Below are 20,044 nucleotides of genomic sequence, written 5' to 3'. Positions count from 1 at the left end.
CATCAATCCACTGATTCCTCCCACTACTATGTACTTTGGGCTCCTGTAGCAAGGTACGATCCATGAGATTAAACCTCTCAATGGACCTTGCCCAATTTCAGCCTTCTTGGGACTATCACTTCACATCACCCCACCTCATACCTAGAGGTATGGTTGCATGTGATCCCTCTGCCCACTTCTCCAATTGTGGCTCCTCCACAATTGTCTGAGACTTCTTCTTGGAATACATGTTGAGAGGTAATTTACTCTCCCTCTCAACCACCAAGTCTCTAACATTTTCCTTTCTCCTCAAGGTTTTGCATGCATCGTGAACCTCAAGAGCATACATGTTCTTAACTCATGAACTGATGTGATTCACCTGTATCATGGTGATGTGTCTAAGGAACACCTTTCCTTTACTGAAGACAACATCGTAGCCTTTGTCCTCCAACATCGCAACTGATACCAAGTTCTTCTTCAGTCCAGGCACATACTTCACATCTATCAAGGTGATAGGAGATCCATACTCCCTTTGAAAAGCAACTGTGCCCACTCCTAAAACACTATACTTTTCGTTGTCACCCATATCTATGTGCATCTTAAGGTCTTTCCCCTCCAAGGCACTGAATAAACTTTTATCGTCGGTCATGTGGAATGAGGCTCCATTGTCAAGATACCAAACACAACCCATCATCGATTACACCATTCATGCGATGAGAGTAAAGTCCATTTTGAACTGAGAGGCTGATGCCTCACCTTCCAATCCTTCCGAGGATCCCTTATTGGACTTCTTCTATGGGCAATTAGTCGCATAATGTCCCATCTCGTGACAATTAAAGCATCTCACTTTAGACTTGTCACCCTTCTTCCCTCCATGAGAGGAATTCGATTTGGAATGGGAATCCTTCCCCTTCCCTTTCCTTGCCTTACTCGCTAAGGCTAGATTTTCTTCATCATCATCCTTGGATGAATAACCATCTCGAGTGTTCCTCTTGATCTCCTCCTGCATCAGATCCAACCACAGTTGTTCCCAATCCAACAGTTTCTCCCTTCCATTCACAAAGTCCTGGTATCTATTCCAACTCTTTGGAAGGCCAAGGAGAGCGAGGCTCACCATATCATCATCGACAATAGTTATTCCCACACTGCTAAGCTCATCTCTACAGGTGGTGAGCTTGTTCAGATATGTGGAAATAGTATCGCCCTTCTCCATCTTGATTCTTCGAAGCTTATCCTTGAGCGCCAATTTCCTCTAGTCGCTATTGTTCTGGTAGAGGTCCTTCAATGTCTTCCACATTGAAAATGGAGTATCCTTCCCATGGAGACTCGAGACAATATGGGCTCGAAATCCCTCAATGATGATCTGTCTCACCTTTGCCACACACTTCTTCCACTCAGCCAACTGTTGTGCATTAATTGAAGTTGGCTTTGGGATATTTTGATCAATGAAATCCTTCAAGCCATTTTCTTCTAATACAACCTCCTCTCTATCTCTCCATGTTATGTAATTCGAGCTGCCTTCCAAGGCATACTCGAGTCTCAATCCATAGAACATCATTATCCAACCTTGAAGTATGATATGAATTCGATTTGCACCTGCAACCCCGAACTTCAAACTTCGAATTCTCTTCTCCGTATATTGTTCACTGCTCCGATAAACTAGGCTTCAATAAACTTGGCTTTGATACCATGTAGAAATTTCTCTATAGATCAGATAGCTTTGATACCATGTCGAAATTCTACAAATTCTCTACAAATCTCACTCTAAGACTATAGAAAATTTGACTGTAGATTAACCCGATAATGCAATATAACCAAAGCAAAATACTATAACCTAATTCTACTATCAATTTGTGGAAGCTTAAAGATCGAGCAAGATCGAGCTGAACACATATAACTAGAAGAAGAAGAATACATAATACACATGAAAATACTTTGGGGAAAGCTGTTTGGTCAATTTAGAGTGTCCTAAATTGCTATATTAATTGTCAATCTTGGGGTCGTAAAATGTTGAAGTGTGGCGCACTATATGTGCAAGATAACCTATTTCTTACTTTTTTGTCGTTTTTTATTTTTATTTTGTTTTGGGGGTTTTTATCTATGTTGATCTCTTAATGTGAAATGGAGATTCTAAAAGACAAGTATGGATATAAATTTTCCAGGAAATTATGTCCTTTATAATGGTTTCCAAACTTCAAACTTCAGAAAGTCCTAGAACATGCTAATGATAAAATTAATTCCTAAAAGAAAATGAAAATGTGCCACTATTCTAATCAAACAAATAGTGAGCTATTGATCATGAAACCATTATTCATGTTGTTGTCTAAATACAAAAGAAATAAATTAAGCTACTGTACTCAAAGAAATCCAAAAATTGCAAGTAAAGTAAAGCTAAAATCAAATTACATCAGTTCATATTCTGACCCCTCGCCAGTTAGTCTCGCTATGGCTTTCGGAGGTAATCATCAACACCCTGAGCAATCTGATATCTAATTGTAGAAAAGTAAACTTAAAATCAAATCACATCAATTCATAGTCTGATCCCTCGCCAGTTATTCTCGCTATGGCTTTCAGAGGTAATCATCAACAACTTGAGCAACCTGATATCTAATTGCAAAAAAAAAAGAAAGTAAACTTAAAATCAAATCACATCAATTCATAGTTTGACCCCTCGCCAGTTAGTCTCGCTATGGCTTTCGGAGGTAATCATCAACAACTTGAGCAATCTGAGATCTAATTGCAAAGAAATAAAACTAATATCAAATTACACACTCATACTTCAATCCCTCGCCATTAGTCTCGCTATGGCTTTCAGAGGTAATCACCAACAACTTGATAAATCTGAGATCTAATTGCAGAGAAATAAAACTAATATCAAATTACACACTCATACTTCAATCCCTCGCCATTAGTCTCGCTATGGCTTTCGGAGGTAACTGACAATGATATGAGCAATTTAATATCTAAGCTAACTAATAAAGCCAATGAACAAAACTGAAATAAACAAAACAGAACTGAAATTAAAAGCTAAGAAAAATAAGTCAATAGAAAGACTGATTCCATGTCATTAGTCATTGTGAAAACTATATGCGAATGCCCAGGCTGCCTACTGTAATCTGGAACATACATACTGATTGACGTTAACAGCAATGTAAAGCATGTAAAATTATGAACAAAAATGAAACGTTAGTACCATAGGAAATGCAATATACATAAGTGAATAATTATGGCATAATAAACATAAAGAAACGCAACATGAAACTGTACAGCAAATAAGAAACAAAACCTTAGCGTGTACAGGGGCCCTCTACACAACCTCGGGCAACAACTATCAACCAAAAATTATGCTCAGAAACAGAGTCTTCTCATATATTCAGAACGCAGTCACAACAACGAAATAATGTCACGGCACAGTGGGCTTTTTAACAACAAAATTACAATTCAAAAGACTAACTACTATGCGTATAGAAACACATTATTTATAACAAAAGGCTACATAACTGATTTCCTAAAAACTGTGCTGACAGAGGACACGTGAACGACAGCATCCACGGATCTAGCATCATGGCTGCCGAGATGATGCAATATAATGAAAGCGGCTTGTTGGATTTACATCGTGGGCAGCCTACAGGTGTCAGCGTGCCTCCAGAAATCTAGAAATGGCCACGAAAATCTTTCACGTTCTTGGAAACAAAGTCATGTTGCCGTAGGACTCTTCTGTTGACCACCGCTTGACCACCGTTGACCACATCCTCCTCTGATGAATCTGACTGAGCCAATAGGACTCGATCCATGTCCACGTCATTTCCAACTTGCCCATGTGGCTTGATTTTCCTAAAGACACCTGCAATATAGACTTTAACAAAAACAACTGCGGAAAGTTGAAGCAGTTGCGGAAAGTGACAGGATTCTGCAGCTCAATGAGAAAAAATCTAATTCAAATAGCAGACACAAAACATAGTTAAAAACCACTTTAAATGCTATTTTATGATTAATATGCAATGATGTTGATAGCTTAGGAGGTCCAGGTGAATGGAAAGAGTCTAGGAAAGTGTATAGAAAGATGCAAGTTTGGGGCTCAACAAAAGCCTCGGCTAAAAACCCCACTATCTATATTATCATACAAGGTGGAAATACATAAGAATTATACAAATCCTTAGCTCTCACAGCTAGCTAGCTCTCAGTACAATCCTCTTGGATGCTCACAGGCAAACCTGGCTTCTCACAAGCCTTCTCCTTTGCCCTCCAAGCTCCTATTTCCTTGCGCAGTTCCTCTGGGATGATCTCCTTCACCCAATGGAACACTACTCTCACACGCTGCTCTAACACACTGTCAAAACTGCACAATCCTCAAGGAACCTTACCTTGAATGCATGAATGAGTTTCCTTTATAGGAAAACACATGCAACTAATAGTACATTGTCCTTGTCTTTAATCTCAACTGGGTCTTTCTCAGAATAGACATGCATGAGTTTCTGATGAGGGAATCTTCAGTTATCTGGAGTACACTGGTTGAGTGCATGCATGCATCAACTGACTGATAACTCACAATTAGTTCCTCAAACAGTTTGGAACTAATTTAACTGGACTTAACTTAGTAAATTGAGCTAACTAATTACAACTCAAATATAACTCAATCTTATCTCCTTAATTAAGGGATAGTCTCCTTAATTTAAGGGATAACTGTTGCATGACTTTAGAAAGACTTCTAACTTGAATTTCTCCAACTAATCAATCCATAATGAATTAATTAATTATTTCCAAGTAGCTAGTGAGACTGAATTCGATTTTAATTCACAATTTTAATTCAAGGACAAATTAAAATTGGAATATTCTGAATTCTATTTTTATCATTTCTTGTTGTTATTTTCAACATTGTTGAATGTTAGTTTTGTTGTGTTAATTTCAACTTCAGAATTTAAAACAATCGCTGACCATTTGCTTCATGTGCATGGGTTTCCTTTATGGTGTTTATGAATGAACAGGTAAATTTTGTCAAGTTTTTATGTTAAATTCATGAGCAAAATAGAATGTAAATGAAATGTTGAATAACAAAAAACAAATGTACAACAAACCATCAAAATGAACACTTAACATAGTGTTTTGATGAAGGATTTCACCCCTCTTGGGATACATCTCCTTGGTCTAGCTTCCATATCTTGGGCCTCTATATTAGCTCAAAATGGTAAAATTTCTATTTACAATGCTCTATTGCTCCTTAAACTTGCTTTAATGTGCTTAGAACATCAAAATCATCTAGGAATGCATTTTCCTGAGCCCAATTTGGTCGAAATTTGTAAAATTTATGGAAAAATTAGTTTCCCCAGGAAAACTCCACTAAAACTGGAGAACTCCAGTTAATCCCACCAAAAATGGAGGAATCCCTGGATTTGTCAGATCTGCTAACATCACTGCCAAGTTAACTGTGCATTAATTAGTGGATAAGCGGAGATTAATTAAGCACTAATCGTTGGTTAGCGCATTAAGCGCACAATTAAGGTTTAGTGATGGCCGACGGTTATGTGTTAGTGGTCACATGGGAGGGGGCTAGCCCTCTCCTTCCCCCAACTGCCAATTTTAATCATAGCAAATATAATTTCAAATTGTTATATGTTAAGAACTTCGGTGGCAGTAAAACGGTAAGGCACAGGGTTTGTGTGGGTGAGGTCACGGGTTTGACTCCGTCGACCTGCCCATAATTTTGACACTGCGCGCCGATAATGCTGGTCCTTTGGGGAGGGATACGTGGTAGCCTCCGGGCTTGCCACATGTCTCCTCCTCATTGGTCCACCTCTATCCAATGAAATCCAGCCAAGTCACCATACTGCAAACCAACCACAATGCGCCACTTGGAGAGACTCCATTAGTTGTTGACCAACCCGTTGACCTGCCCAGTCACCTGCCACGTTAGCAGTACGGATTGTTGACTTTGCAATGACTGTACTTTTTTTTTTCCAAATTCCCTTGTTTGGAAAAGTGGACAGAACACGATATATTCCTCATACGAGCTCTATTTTGGGTGAAACGAGTTGCGTTGGGATCGTATCACTAAGACGAACGTGGTCGTTCAGGTTTTGAGTGATTCCGAGTAGTTTGATTTTTGAGCTAAATATTGATCACTTGATCACTTGCATACATCAATGTGTGGCTCATAAGTAAGACTCAAATAGATCAATTTGTGGCTTAGAACTATGACTGACATACATTGTTATGTGGCTTGAATCTATGACTCTTTCTGTGGATCAGATCTATTCACGTTGGCTTGTATTGACTTATCTTTGTGATGTTGTCTATTATGAATTGATATGTATTACTGTGGTTTAATGAAACTTGAATATTTACAATGGTTAGCAATATTGAAGTTCACAAAAGCTTGCAATAGGTAGTGGATTGTATCAATGGTTGTATAGTATCGTTGTTCAATGGCTCTGCTACAGTGGCATCATTTAGCATAGTCATGCATAGTGGCTCTCTATATATAGTAACTGACATATATCATAAGTCACATTTGTTATGTTTATGGCTTGTATACTTGTGATCCATATCTCTATGCCTTGTATTATGGAAAGAAACTTTAATATAAGAGTGTGAACAATATATTAGTGGACAATGATCTACATTATATATATATATATATATATATATATATATATATATATATATATATATGAAGACAATGATCTTTACGATCTTATTAGCGGTGAAACAATGATTTCTCATATAGTAGTGACAATGATACACGTGACAAAAATCATGTTACAATGTCCATGCTCTAGTAGTATGAAGATGATGATAATTGATTTGTAATGACAATGCCATGATATGATTAGTTTACATGAGATAGTGATGATAGTTATATGATGGCAGACCGTAGTGGCTGAGATATGACAACCATTGAAAAGGTTGTCATATCTCCTTGTCTTGCATAATGAAAATGATTGGAAGTGAAGTAGCTTTATTCTCAACCTTGTGTTAAAGGCTTCGTTTCCTTCATGTATATGTTGTTGCTATCAAATGTTGGCCTTGGTGGCCTGATGTATTTTACTATGTATCTCTACTGAATATTCGATGACAATCTAATAGAAGAAGAAATTGGAAATGGATTTCCCCTGTGTAGGATTTTTCCCTGGTCTCTAACCAAAATTCATGGTGTCTCTATTGTGTATTCTTTTCTTATATTGATCCTTACTATTGTGCTACATTATTGATGCTAACATTATTTTTACATTGTTTTTAATAATGTTATGCGGTGAATGCTATATGGAAATGTTTGATAATGTGAAAAAATGCAACAATCTTCAACATAGAACACTAGCCCTATGAAAAATTAACATTGATACCCTTTCGATGCAAGGAAACTGTTGTCGATTCTAGAGAAAACCTCTTCATTGCTAAGATACCAGTGCCTAGAACATCTAGATCTAGTGTGTCTCTAACAATTCTTCAAAGAATATAGACATCACTTATAACATTTCTTACCAAGAGAATTTATTTGGGTCAATAATCAAAGAAAGACATAATCCATGATTTCTTTATATATACATATATGAAATATACACAGTGGCATTAATAATAAATCAAAGGAGGCCAAACCACTCAAGGAGTTACAGATCAATTACTTTAGTATGAATATTAAAGCAGGAGAAAGAAAGGAAGTAGCCCATCATGTAGAGCTTGAAATATCGAGAATTCCACACTTCTCTGGATTTATAAAGACACGACGAATACGTTCCAACAACAACAGTCAAAGATATTCTGATGCAAGCAGATAGTGAGGGAAAAAGGGGAAGGTGGATTGCTAAGATTCAGGAATATGACTTAGACATAAAACCTACAAAGCAGATAAAGGGCTAGTGATTAGCTAAGATCCTGCCAAAATCCAAGTGCCAAGCTTTGGGGATAAATCTGATAGCATGTGAAGATGAAGCGGAAGTACAACAGAATGACATCAAGACCTCAAAACAAATGTTTTATGTCAAATACAAAACATCAGCTTGGTAGTAAAAAATCATCCATTATATTTTATTTCTGAGGTGTCCACTAGGAATGGATAAGTCCAAATATCGAACATTGAGGTTGCAATCTTTGAATTTCATCATATTGAATGACCAACTCTATTGGAAAGACCCTGTCGGGATCCTGTTGCTATGATTAGTGGAAGGAGAAACTCACAAAGTAATTGAAGAGTTCCACATAGGTGTTTGTGGAGGTCACTACAGTTGGAAGACCATTGCTCAAAAGATCTTGAAATCCATATTTTACTGGCCCACTCTCTTTGTAGAGGTTCATTCTCAGCTTCAAGCATGTCATAAATGCCATGTTTTTTCTAAAAAGAAAAAACTAGCTCCTCTCCCTTTGATCCCAGTACATGTGGAAGAGCCTTTTAAACAATGGGAGCTTGATTTCATAGGAGAGATAATACTCTCCCTTTAGTGGTCAACACAAATGGATATTAACCACTACTAACAATTTCATAAAGTTGGTGGAGGCCATCCCAGCTCGAAATGTTGTTGATTCTGTGGTGATTAAGTTTCTGGAGGAGAACATCTTGTCTCATTTTGGTTTCCCTTCAAAGATAATAACATACAACGCCCAAGTTTTTAAGTCCACTAAATTTATCAATCGCTGTCAAAAGTTTAATATCACAATCGGGCATTCCATTGCATACTACCCTCAAGGGAATGGGTTAGCTGATTCCTCTAATAAAATAATGGTAAGAGTGTTGAAGAAAACCATTACAAAAAATCAAAGAAACTGGGATACTTAGCTGAAAATCGCTCTTTGGGCTAATAGAGTAACTCCTAAACAGTCCACTAGAAAGTCACCCTTCGAGCCAGTATATGGAAAAGCAACAATATTCCCAATCCAGTTGGAAATGCTAGTCATGAAGTTATTGTAGGAAGTAGAGGAGGAACCAAATGCTATGACTTGAAGGATAAATCAATTAGTTGAAATCAACGAGATAATAGAATAGGTAGGGGAAAAATTGGCCAATTATCAGCTGAAAATGAAGTCTTTGTTCGATAAGAAGGTCAAAGACAGACCTTTACAACTGGGTGATTTGGTCCTATGATGGGATGTTAGAAGAGAGGATAAAGGAAAGCATGAGAAATTTGATATGTTGTGGCTCAATCTTATCAAAATCTTTGAAGTGAAAGGAAATAACACCTATCTTCTTAAAAACTTGGAAGGAGAACCACTGGAACTACTAGTAAATGGTCAGTTCCTCAAACTCTATTTCCATAATTAAAGGTACTCCTCCCACACGCATTGTAAATACCAGTGTGTACATGTAAATACTTTCTGATGTTTCAAGTTTTTGAATATTTTCTTTCATAATTTTTTGTTTGTCGAAAAAGACTCCATGCCCAAAAAGGAATTACCAGATTGTAGGTTCTCGACGCATTGAAATCCAATGCCCCATCCCCAGTTGGAGCCAATGTTATCTCCATCTCGCCCAAAGTTCCTTTTGAGGATGTAGATGATATGTAAGACCTATAAGGTGGTAAAAGAAACCCATTATCAAATGCTTATATCTCAGGATACCATATATCGGGTCAAGAGGAAATGAGGCTTTTCAATGTAATTAAAATATTTTAAGTATTTGGGTTAAGGTTTCAAATTTTCAGTTCACGCTTATAAAGCACACAACTTAGAGCTCGGGTCACCTTCCATCTAAATCCGATAACTATTTGCATCGACTCCAGTGACATACATGTAATAGAGTTAACCACAGAGCAGACCCCCGAGGTTAACTCTATTGCATGTATATAGCCACCACATTGTAACACAATTCAGAGGCATGTAGCCACCACATCTCTTCTCAGAGATAAGCTACCATCACTCGAGCTAGTTTATTTCCATTCTGTATGTAAGCATATTTTAGTTATTTGATATTAATGAAATAAAATTATTTCTGCTGCATCTTTGTGTGAATCATTATATCTGTAATTTTTTGCATTCCTATTTAAATTCAGATCATTAACGAACACCGAAATCAAAATAACCAACCCTGCCTGTCACTTCCCACTCAAAAATCTCCACTATGAGATGTTTGCCGACTATGTAAGGAATGAGGACCCTTTTAGGGTTGTTAACTCTGGACTTTATTACCAAATTGATCCTCCAGATCAACAAATCCCAGAGTTTATATCTTGGCTAGTTGACTCCTATAAGAAGGATAAGAACCACTTTGTTTCTACTTCAGGAGTTGTAATCCTTGAGATAACTTCCCTCTTAATCTAAAGAGATTTGAATTTCCCCGAGTCCTCCAATATGCACTCGTTCACTGATGCTACCCTAACCGACCATTTCATAACTCTCCCAAATGAGGAACGATAATCATGTTGAAAAGGCAACAAGATGATGGAGCTTAGTGAAAAGAAGTCGCCTTCACTAAGTGGGTCCGCAGGCTATTTTTTGGCGCAAAGTCTATTTTTAGACTATGTCTATTTTTAGACATATGGATCATGGTCTATGAGTTGCAGGATGCTATTTGTGGATGATTGGTCATGTTGGTAAAAATATATGGACTTCTATTTTTAGACATATGGGCAGAGTATATTTTTAGACTGCCAGGCTAAAAATAGAACAGTCGAATATTATTAGCTCTTAATAATATTTGGACTATAAACATTGTCTTATCCTCTTGGAGCACTTCAGTTCGAGCTACGGATGTGGCGCATGCAACTGCCAGAAGGAAATACGCTTTTCTTATGGGTCATTTGAGCTATTGCATGATGGACTTCAGTTAGAACTCAAGTGATTGAGTTTGGTGGAGTTGATGGAGTTGTGTTTAGTTTGACTTGGTTGAACTAGTTGTATTTAGTCTAACTGCAGAATACACTAGTGATGAGTGATGTGAATTAATTATTAATTAATTCACTAATTATTAACTCATAAAGAAACTAAAGAATACATCAATTAACTCAATGCATGGACAGTTCAGTGGAGACAGGTGTTAGAGGTGGAGACTACTATCAGTTGTGACTATAGCTGTGCATGAGATTTGCACAATCAGTGATTGAGATTGCCAATGAGGATTGCGCAGTACAAGCCAAGGAAAACGAGCTTGGATCATTCCTATTCTTTCTTTGGATTACGCAGTAGAGGCAGGCAGACAGCGGATGAGATTTGAACCTGTGACTTGATTCAGATATGAGCTAGTTTGTGTGTAGCAGGTGGAGATAGTACTGAGTACTTGTAAGGAGTATTGTACTATGTATTGTTACATATTCTCTATCATTATAATATACAGATAGTTGGGGGTTTTCAGCTGTATGCTTTCCCCAGTACATATTGTGTTAATGTGCGCATGCAATTGATGTTTCATTGTTTTTAATTCCGCAAAATTGATGATCAACGTAGAATCGATTATGTATTATGCATGCATTCCGCAAATAGTGTATAATCAGGATAATCTCTGTGAATAAGTGTTATATTATTCAAAATTTCTACATGGTATCAGAGCAGAGTTGATCATAAGGCCTATTATTCAGAAAGTGATTACATTTTATTTCTTCAGGCAGAGTCTGTAATCGGGCTAGGTAGCCTCTGGATTCATCCTTCTTTTGGAAGGTGAGATATCCGGTGAATGCCCATACATTCAATCTTTGTACGAGAAATAATTTGTTCTCACGAATTTTAGATCAGAAGCGATTGAGTTTTGAGCTGGTGGAATTCGAATTTGCAACAATATTTTCTTGGTGTCAAAGTTGAAATGCCTTTCAACGGATTGCGATTGGAGTATGCCCTTGAAGGCAACTCGAATTATATTGCATGGAAAGACAGGTTGGAGGCGGTATTAGATGACAATGGGCTGAAGGAGTTCATAGAGGCAAAGATCCCAAAGCCTACTGATGCTGCTCATGTTGAGGTTTGGCAAAAGAAGACAACAAAGTGTCAAAGGATTCTGTTGGAGGGCGTGAAGGATCACATTGTATCCAGCCTGCATGGAAAGGCTTCTCCATACTTGATGTGGAAAGCGTTGGCAGATTTATTCCAAAGAAAGAGTGACCAAAGGAAGTTTGCGCTCAAGGATAAACTCAGAAACATTAAGTGTGAGAATGGAGACAGTATTCCCAAGTATCTCACGAAGTTCACCCAATGCCGGGATGAGCTAGGAAGTGTGGGGGTGACTGTCGATGATGAGGACTTGGTGAGCTTGGCTCTCCTTGGTCTTCCGAAGAGTTGGAATTCCTATCAGGACTCTATCAATGGTCGGGAGAAATTGCCAGGATGGGAGAGACTTTGTTCAGATCTTGTGCAAGAGGAGAACAGGCGGAATACCAGGGACGGATCTTCATCAAAGGCATTTGATGAAGAAAATTGCGCTTTGGCTGCCAAAGCAAAGAAGGGGAAGGAGAAGGGTTCTCTTTCCGAATCCAGTTCTTCCAATGATGGGAAGAAGGTTGAAAAATTGAAAGTACAATGCTTTCGTTGTCATGAGGTGGGCCATTATGCTGCAAATTGTCCACGGAGGAAATCCAAGAAGGGATTCGGGGAAGGATCTGAAGGTGAGGCACTTGCTTCACAGTTTGAGTTGGATTTCACACTCTTTGCATGCATGGTTTCATCCATGGTGGGAATTGGTTGGTTTCTTGACAGTGGAGCTTCTTTCCACATGACCGGTGACAAGAGTTTGTTCAGTACTTTGGAGGAGAAAGATCTCCAGATACTCATAGCGATGGGTAATGATGAGAAGTATAGTGTCTCAGGTGTAGGCACGGTTATTTTTCAGAGGGAGCATGGATCTCGCCTTACCTTGACCGATGTCAAGTATGTACCAGGATTGAAGAGAAACTTGGTGTCGATCACGATGCTGGAAGATAGAGGCTATGATGTAGTCTTCAATAAGGGAAAGGTTTTCCTTGGACACATCATCACTAGACAGGTGAAGCAGATTGGTTCACGGGTCAAGAACCTGTATGCTCTTGAGGTTCAAGATGCATGCAAAGCCTTGAGCAGCGAGGCAACTGATGGAGACTTGGTGGTTGAGAGGGAGCGTATATTACCTCTCAACATGTAGAGCCAGAAGAAGTCTCAGATGACTATGGAGGAGCCACAATTGGTGCAGCAGCTTCAGGAGGTTGTGGAGCAGCCATAACAGGGGAAGCTTAGAGGAGATCGAATAGAGACATCTACTCATGTAGAGACCTCCAGTAGGGGGAAACTTTGAGCTAGGTGGGCTGAGGGATCACATGCAGCCATACCTCCAGGTAGGAGGTGGGGCGATATAGAGTGATCGTCCCAAGGAGGAGGGGCTGGATCCTTGAGGTAACCAACCTCTTGAATGAGACCTTGCTACGGGAGCCCCAATTTGGAGTAGCAAGAACTGACTGATTGGGTAGAGACAGATGCAGATGGAGCGGCAGAGAGAGCGACAGTGTAGGGAATCCCATGACAGCGCATAGCTAGCAGGCTGCAGCAATGCGAGAGGCACAAGTGTTTTGCATAGTGCTAGGTGGCACAGAGAAGTGTGCAATGGTGCGAGATGCATGGAGATGTTGCAGTAGCGTAGATGTCAGATAGGGAGCACTTGTCAGCAGCAGGTAGAGCTTCAACATCAGAGTATGTTTCTAGCCCAACATAGTGGTCAGTTGGGAGTGTTTTTGTTCCAAGTGTTGTTGGAACAAGTGGACCGGGCAAATATGTTGCATGCAGAACATTCCAGAGTTCCAGGATAGGGGTTGCAGATAATCCATATCTTGTTGAGAGGGAGTGTTGAAAATGCAACAAGATTATGGAGCTTAGTGAAAAGAATTCGCCTTCACTAAGTGGGCCCGCAGGCTATTTTTTGGCGCAAAGTTTATTTTTAGACTATGTCTATTTTTAGACATATGGATCATGGTCTATGAGTTACAGGATGGTATTTGTGGATGATTGGTCATGTTGGTAAAAATAGATGGACTTCTATTTTTAGACATATGGACGGAGTCTATTTTTAGACTGCTAGGCTAAAAATAGAACAGTCGAATATTATTAGCTCTTAATAATATTTGGACTATAAACATTATCTTATCCTCTTGGAGCACTTCAGTTCGAGCTACGGATGTGGCACATGCAACTGCTAGAAGGAAATATGATTTTCTTATGGGTCAGTTGAGCTATTGCATGATGGACTTCAGTTAGAACTCAAGTGATTGAGTTTGGTGGAGTTGATTGAGGAGTTGATGGAGTTGTGTTCAGTTTGACTTGGTTGAACTAGTTGTATTTAGTCTAACTGCAGAATACACTAGTGATGAGTGATGTGAATTAATTATTAATTAATTCACTAATTATTAACTCATAAAACAACTAAAGAATACATCAGTTAACTCAGTGCATGGACAGTTCAGTGGAGACAGGTGTTAGAGGTGGAGACTACTATCAGTTGTGACTATAGCTGTGCATGAGATTTTCACAATCAGTGATTGAGATTGCCAATGAGGATTGCATAGTACAAGCCAAGGAAAACGAGCTTGGATCATTCCTATTCTTGCTTTGGATTGTGCAGTAGAGGCAGGCAGACAGCGGATGAGATTTGAACCTGTGACTTGATTCAGATCTGAGCTAGTTTGTGTGTAGCAGGTGGAGATAGTATTGAGTACTTGTGAGGATAGTTGGGCGTTTTCAGCTATATTCTTTCCCCAGTACATACTTTGGTAATGTGCGCATGCGATTGATGTTTCATTGTTTTTAATTCCACAAAATTGATGATCAACGTAGAGGAGATTATGTATTATGCACGCATTTCGCAAATAGTGTATAATCAGGATAATCTCTGTTAATAAGTGTTATATTATTCAAAATTTATACAAATCATTCATGGGGAAAATCCTCTCTCCAGAGGTCAAAACCCTGCCCTCAGATATCTGATTCACATTGACTCTGTTTCAGGCATCATTCCAACCTGTTTTAGCCACAATTTCTGGTCTAATGGGCGAAGATACTACCCTGAAAATAAACAGGGTCTCTTTGGGATGTTTACATAAAATGAAGCAACCTGGGTGCCTGCTCGATATCCCGGGATATCGTTCAATGACCATTTCATTCCAGCTTAGCTATTTCATGGTCTCCTCTTATATTCGCTACTACTCATTGATGTTATACTTGTTCCTATACGCTCACATCGAAGAGTTTCAATTCCTTGACCTGGATGTGTTTTCCCCTAACAAAGAGTGCATTTCAGTCTTCGACTGGAATATCTCAGTGAGAAAAATAATTGGTTTGGGTGGGTACTACCATTTCATCTCATCTTCATGGCCATTGCCTACCAAATCATCCATGGGGTCCCACCTCCCAGAATCTTCCCAGAGCAAAAGGATCTCCTCCAAATCAAAGAGGAAGATGCAATTGGAGACTAGTACCTCTAAAAGGATCACACATAAATTTGGGTTTATGGATGTGAACTCCCTCCACATCATCTGCCAGTATTCTTGCCCATGAGGATCTTCGCACTCAAGTTCATCAGATAAGTCCTTAGTGTAGACCTGATCCACTTTGTACCGACAAATAAAGGCTACATTTTTTAAATGGGACAACCAATAGGCCCTTTTGTGATAAGTACCAGACATGCCTTCAAAATATTTGTGGCCTTACTTGAAGCCATGGAGTTTGAAAAAGCCATGGAGTTTGAAAAGTGACAAATTTGGAATTTCGATTCCTAAGGCATCCTTGCTCGAAGAGGGGAAATATTAAAGCCTCAACTTATATACATGATCTTAAGCTCGAGTTTGAATGGAAAGCTAACTTTTATTCTTGGCCTCTTAATATAGGGATGGAGACCGAATCCCCAGTCAGCATGAACAAAACACAAAAGAGGATTGTTGACACATTAGGGACAACTGACATGGAGGTGGGACATGTTCATAGAAAGGCAAGAAGCCAAGGGCATGAACAAGGACTAGAACAGGAACATGAACATGAATAGGAAGAGGAAGAACAATGTATACAACTAGAAACACTAGTGTCTGATAACCCAGGTTTCCAGATCAATCTGGAAATACCACCAGTTTCTTCATCTACATCCCCGACTGAGGTGGCAGTACCAAAATCAGAGGATAGTCTTTATGCTACAAGACAAGTTGGTCGCAAGGAAAGGCCATACAAGTGAGAAACATGAAATCAAAGGAAAAGTTTCACCAAGAAATTTCCTCTAAGATAACCCCTCATCACACCAGAGTACTAGTAGCAATGGACCTGGAGAAAGAGGAGATGAAGATAAGATTGTAGAATCCCTCAATCCAAACCCTGCCTTCTGGCCCTCAGTTCCAGGGTTTGGATGTATCTTTGGATTTGACTACTGTCCCCTTGGCAGATAAAGTCAATTTACACAAGACAGTTGGAGAAATGTTGTATAATGACATTAAAAAGAACCAGGTGACCATCGATCGGGCTCAAACTTATATAGAGAAGATCTCAAACAAGGTGAAGATGGAGAAGATCATGTCCCAGGTGATTTTTCTTCAAAAGGAAACATATACAAAGTTGATCATGAATATCAGGGTGGATCCCAAGGATAAGGTAGTAGTAGAAGTTGTCTTACAGGCCACTTAGCAAGAACACCAGGAGTTAAGGCGAGAATTAAAGATGCCTAAAGAGCGAACAGAGGAAAAGCCACCTATCCCTTCGGAACAAAAATGTGAAAAAGAAAAAGAACAAGTAGAATCTGGTGGCATGGAGAAAGGCCAAGTTGTCTTCAACCTTCAAAAAGAACTCGAAAAGGTCAAAATCCATGTTCCTTTAATTGAACTCCTAAAAAACCCACTTATAAATCCCAAGTCTCCCAGTTCATGCTTCCATCCACCTCAGCACCATCCCATGACTGTTTAAACCTTCAAGAAGAAATACCTATGGTTGTTTTTGGACCTCATGTCAAAGAACAAGACCCTTCTACTGCACCTTTCTATGTGACCCTTGTAATACATGATCTCTTACTTCATAACTGCATGTTGGATTCAGGAGCCTCACATAATCTCATGCCATTAACTATAATGGAGCAACTTGGTTTACAAATCACTAGACCTTATAAGGACCTTTACTCCTTCGATTCTAAGAGAGTAAAATGCTTGGGAATGATAAAGGACCTAGTAGTGAACCTGGCTCAGATTCCCGTTAAGAGTGTAGTAATGGATATAGTGGTAGCTGATATCCCTACAAGATTTGGCATGCTTTTATCCAGGTCCTGGGGTTCCAAATTCAGAGGTTCCATCAAGTTAGATCTGACTTATGCCACCATTCCCACCTTTGGGGGTGAAGAAAGAAGACTGTATAGAGAGATAATGTTTGTGAAAACAATGACCAAATCCGAGGGCTCGAAGAATTATCTTATGTATGGGAAAGAGAGAAATATTTCTTATCTGTTGCTAGAAGAAGATGACATCATTTCAGAAGAAACACATGTACACCTAGAAGTTTAGTTAGAGGATCAACACAAAGACAAAGGCAAAGTATGGAAATTATACTTTAATGGGGCTAATGGAGCAACCATGTTGTTGGTATCCCCTGAGGGTAGCTCGATCCCGCTTTCATTTAAGTTGGAGTTTGAAGTGACCAATAATGTGGTATAATATGAGGCGTTTCTCCTTGGGATGCAAAAAATACGGAATATGAATATTGAGAGCTTGAGAATATATAGGGATTTCGAGTTAGTGGCGAAGAAAATTAAAAATCAATGTCAAACTAAACATCCCAGATTGAGGACTTACAGAAATGAGGTGTGGGACTTGATAGAAAAATTCTTTTTGGCATTCAATGTCCAATTCTTTCCCAAGGAAACATAATGGATGATTCCCTTGCTATAGTTGCAAAAAAATTTAAACCTCTTCAAAACCCACTTCTCAGGTATGAGGTCGAAGTTAGACACAAACCCTCTATACCCGATAATGTGAAGTATTAGTAGGTATTCGAGGATGATGAGCAGATCAAAAACTTTATAGAAGTCGTTGGGGAATTTTCAAACTTGGCTATCAACCAAGAAGAAGAGAAAGTGACAGAAGAAAAGAAAACTGCATGGGAATATACAATTGCCGAACACAAAGTCCTGCAACTAAAGGGAAATACTATTCCTCGTGGCCTAGTCCCACTTGAGAGATTGTTTAACAAGAATGATGTAGCCTCAAAACCTACAACACAAGGAGTGGATGAACAGGTGGAGGACTGCAATATTGGCTCAAAGGATGAACCTCAGATGGTCAAATTATCAAAGGAGATCCCCCCACAATATAAACAAAGGTATTTAAATCTCTTCAAAGTTTATAAAGACATTTTTTCTTGGTCTTATGATGATTTGAAGATGTTTGATACTAACATTATCCAGAATAAGATTCCTCTAAAAGGCATAATGAAACCTTGTAAATGAAATCTCAGGCATATCAATCCTCTCTTGCTCCCCTCTATTGAGAAGGAAGTAAGGAAGCTTCTGCAAGCTAAAATCATAGTGCCTCTAAGGTATTCAGAGTGGGTAGAAAACTTAGTCCTAGTCCGGAAAAAGAATGGAGAAATAAGGTTGTGTGTAGATTTTCGGAACCTTAATAGAGCGTCGTTGAAAGACAACTACCCACTACCCAAGATGGACTACATATTACAAAAATTGGTTGGTTCGACCAGGATGTCCATGATGGATGGTTTCTCAGGTGGTAATACACCCAGATGACCAAAAGAAAATGACATTCACTACCCCTTGGGGAACTTTCATGTATGCCCACATGCCCTTTGGTCTCATGAACACAGGAGCCATGTTTGAAAGAGCTATGGATATAACATTTATGGGGGAACAAGACAAGTTTGTAGTGGTATATTTAGATGACATCATTTTCTTCTCCAAGACCGATGAAGAGCATATCATGCACCTGAAACTCACGTTTGAAAAATGCAGGAGATATGGGTTATCTATTAATCCGATGAAGTCTCAAGTCGCTCTAAGAAAAGGAAAAATCTTGGGACACATAGTGGCACAGGAGGGAGTGAAAATCGATCCTAAGCGAGTGGAGACTATCGGTCACATCCCCTTTCCCAGAAACAAGATAGAGATTCAATTATTTATGGGAAGAATCAATTTTCTATGAAGATTCATACCTAACTACATTGAAATAGTGAAGGGTATTACAAACATGCTGAAAAAGGAGAACAAGGTGAAATGGAGCCCTGTTTCCTGGGAATCCTTTGCTAGAATCAAAGCAACATCCACCGAAGCACCAATGTTAGTCAACCCTAACTATTCAACACCTTTCTATATCTTTTCTTTTGCTTCTCCCCATACTATTGTTGTCGTTTTGTTACAAATTATAAGGAAGGTTATGAACAACCGATCGCCTTTTTTAGCCAAGTATTGAGAGACACCAAACTGAAGTACACAATTTTGGAGAAACAAGTCTATTCTCTAGTCAAAGTGTTGAAGGCATTTAGAGTATATGTATTGCAGTCAGACATCACAACATATGTTCCAACAACAACAACCAAATATATTCTGGTGCAAGGAGACAATGAGGGAAAAATGGGAAGGTGGATTGCTAAGATTCAGGAATATGACTTAGACATAAAACCTATAAAGCTCATAAAGGGCCAGGGATTAGCCAAGATCCTGTCAGAATTCAACAACCAAGATTTGGGGATAAATTTGATAGCAGGTGAAGATGAAGCAAAAGTACAACAGAATGACATCAAGACCTCAAAACAATTTTTTTATGTCAAATATGAAACATCGGCTTGGTATAAAAACATCATCCATTATCTTTTATTTCTGAGGTGTCCACTGGGAATGGATAAGTCCAAATATCGAACATTGAGGTTGCAAGCTCAAAAGTTCATCATATCAAATGGCCAACTCTATTGGAAAGACCCTATTGGGATCCTATTGCTATGCTTAGTGGAAGGAGATACTCACAAATTAATTGAAGAGTTCCACAAAGGTGTTTGTGGAGGTCACTACAGTTGTAAGACCACTACTCATAAGATTACAAAATCGAGATTTTACTAGCCCACACTCTTTGGAGAGGTTCATTCTCAGGTCTGGGCATGTTAGAAATGCCAAGTTTTTGCTGAAAAGAAAAAGCTAGCTCCTCTCCCTTTGATCCCAGTACATGTA

The sequence above is a fragment of the Pinus tabuliformis genome, chromosome 2_1 (genome assembly GCF_031772625.1).
Source record: "Pinus tabuliformis cultivar Carrire ecotype Pingquan chromosome 2_1, CPIR1, whole genome shotgun sequence".
NCBI lineage: Eukaryota > Viridiplantae > Streptophyta > Pinopsida > Pinales > Pinaceae > Pinus > Pinus tabuliformis.
Note: the sequence above shows the minus strand (reverse complement) of the source record.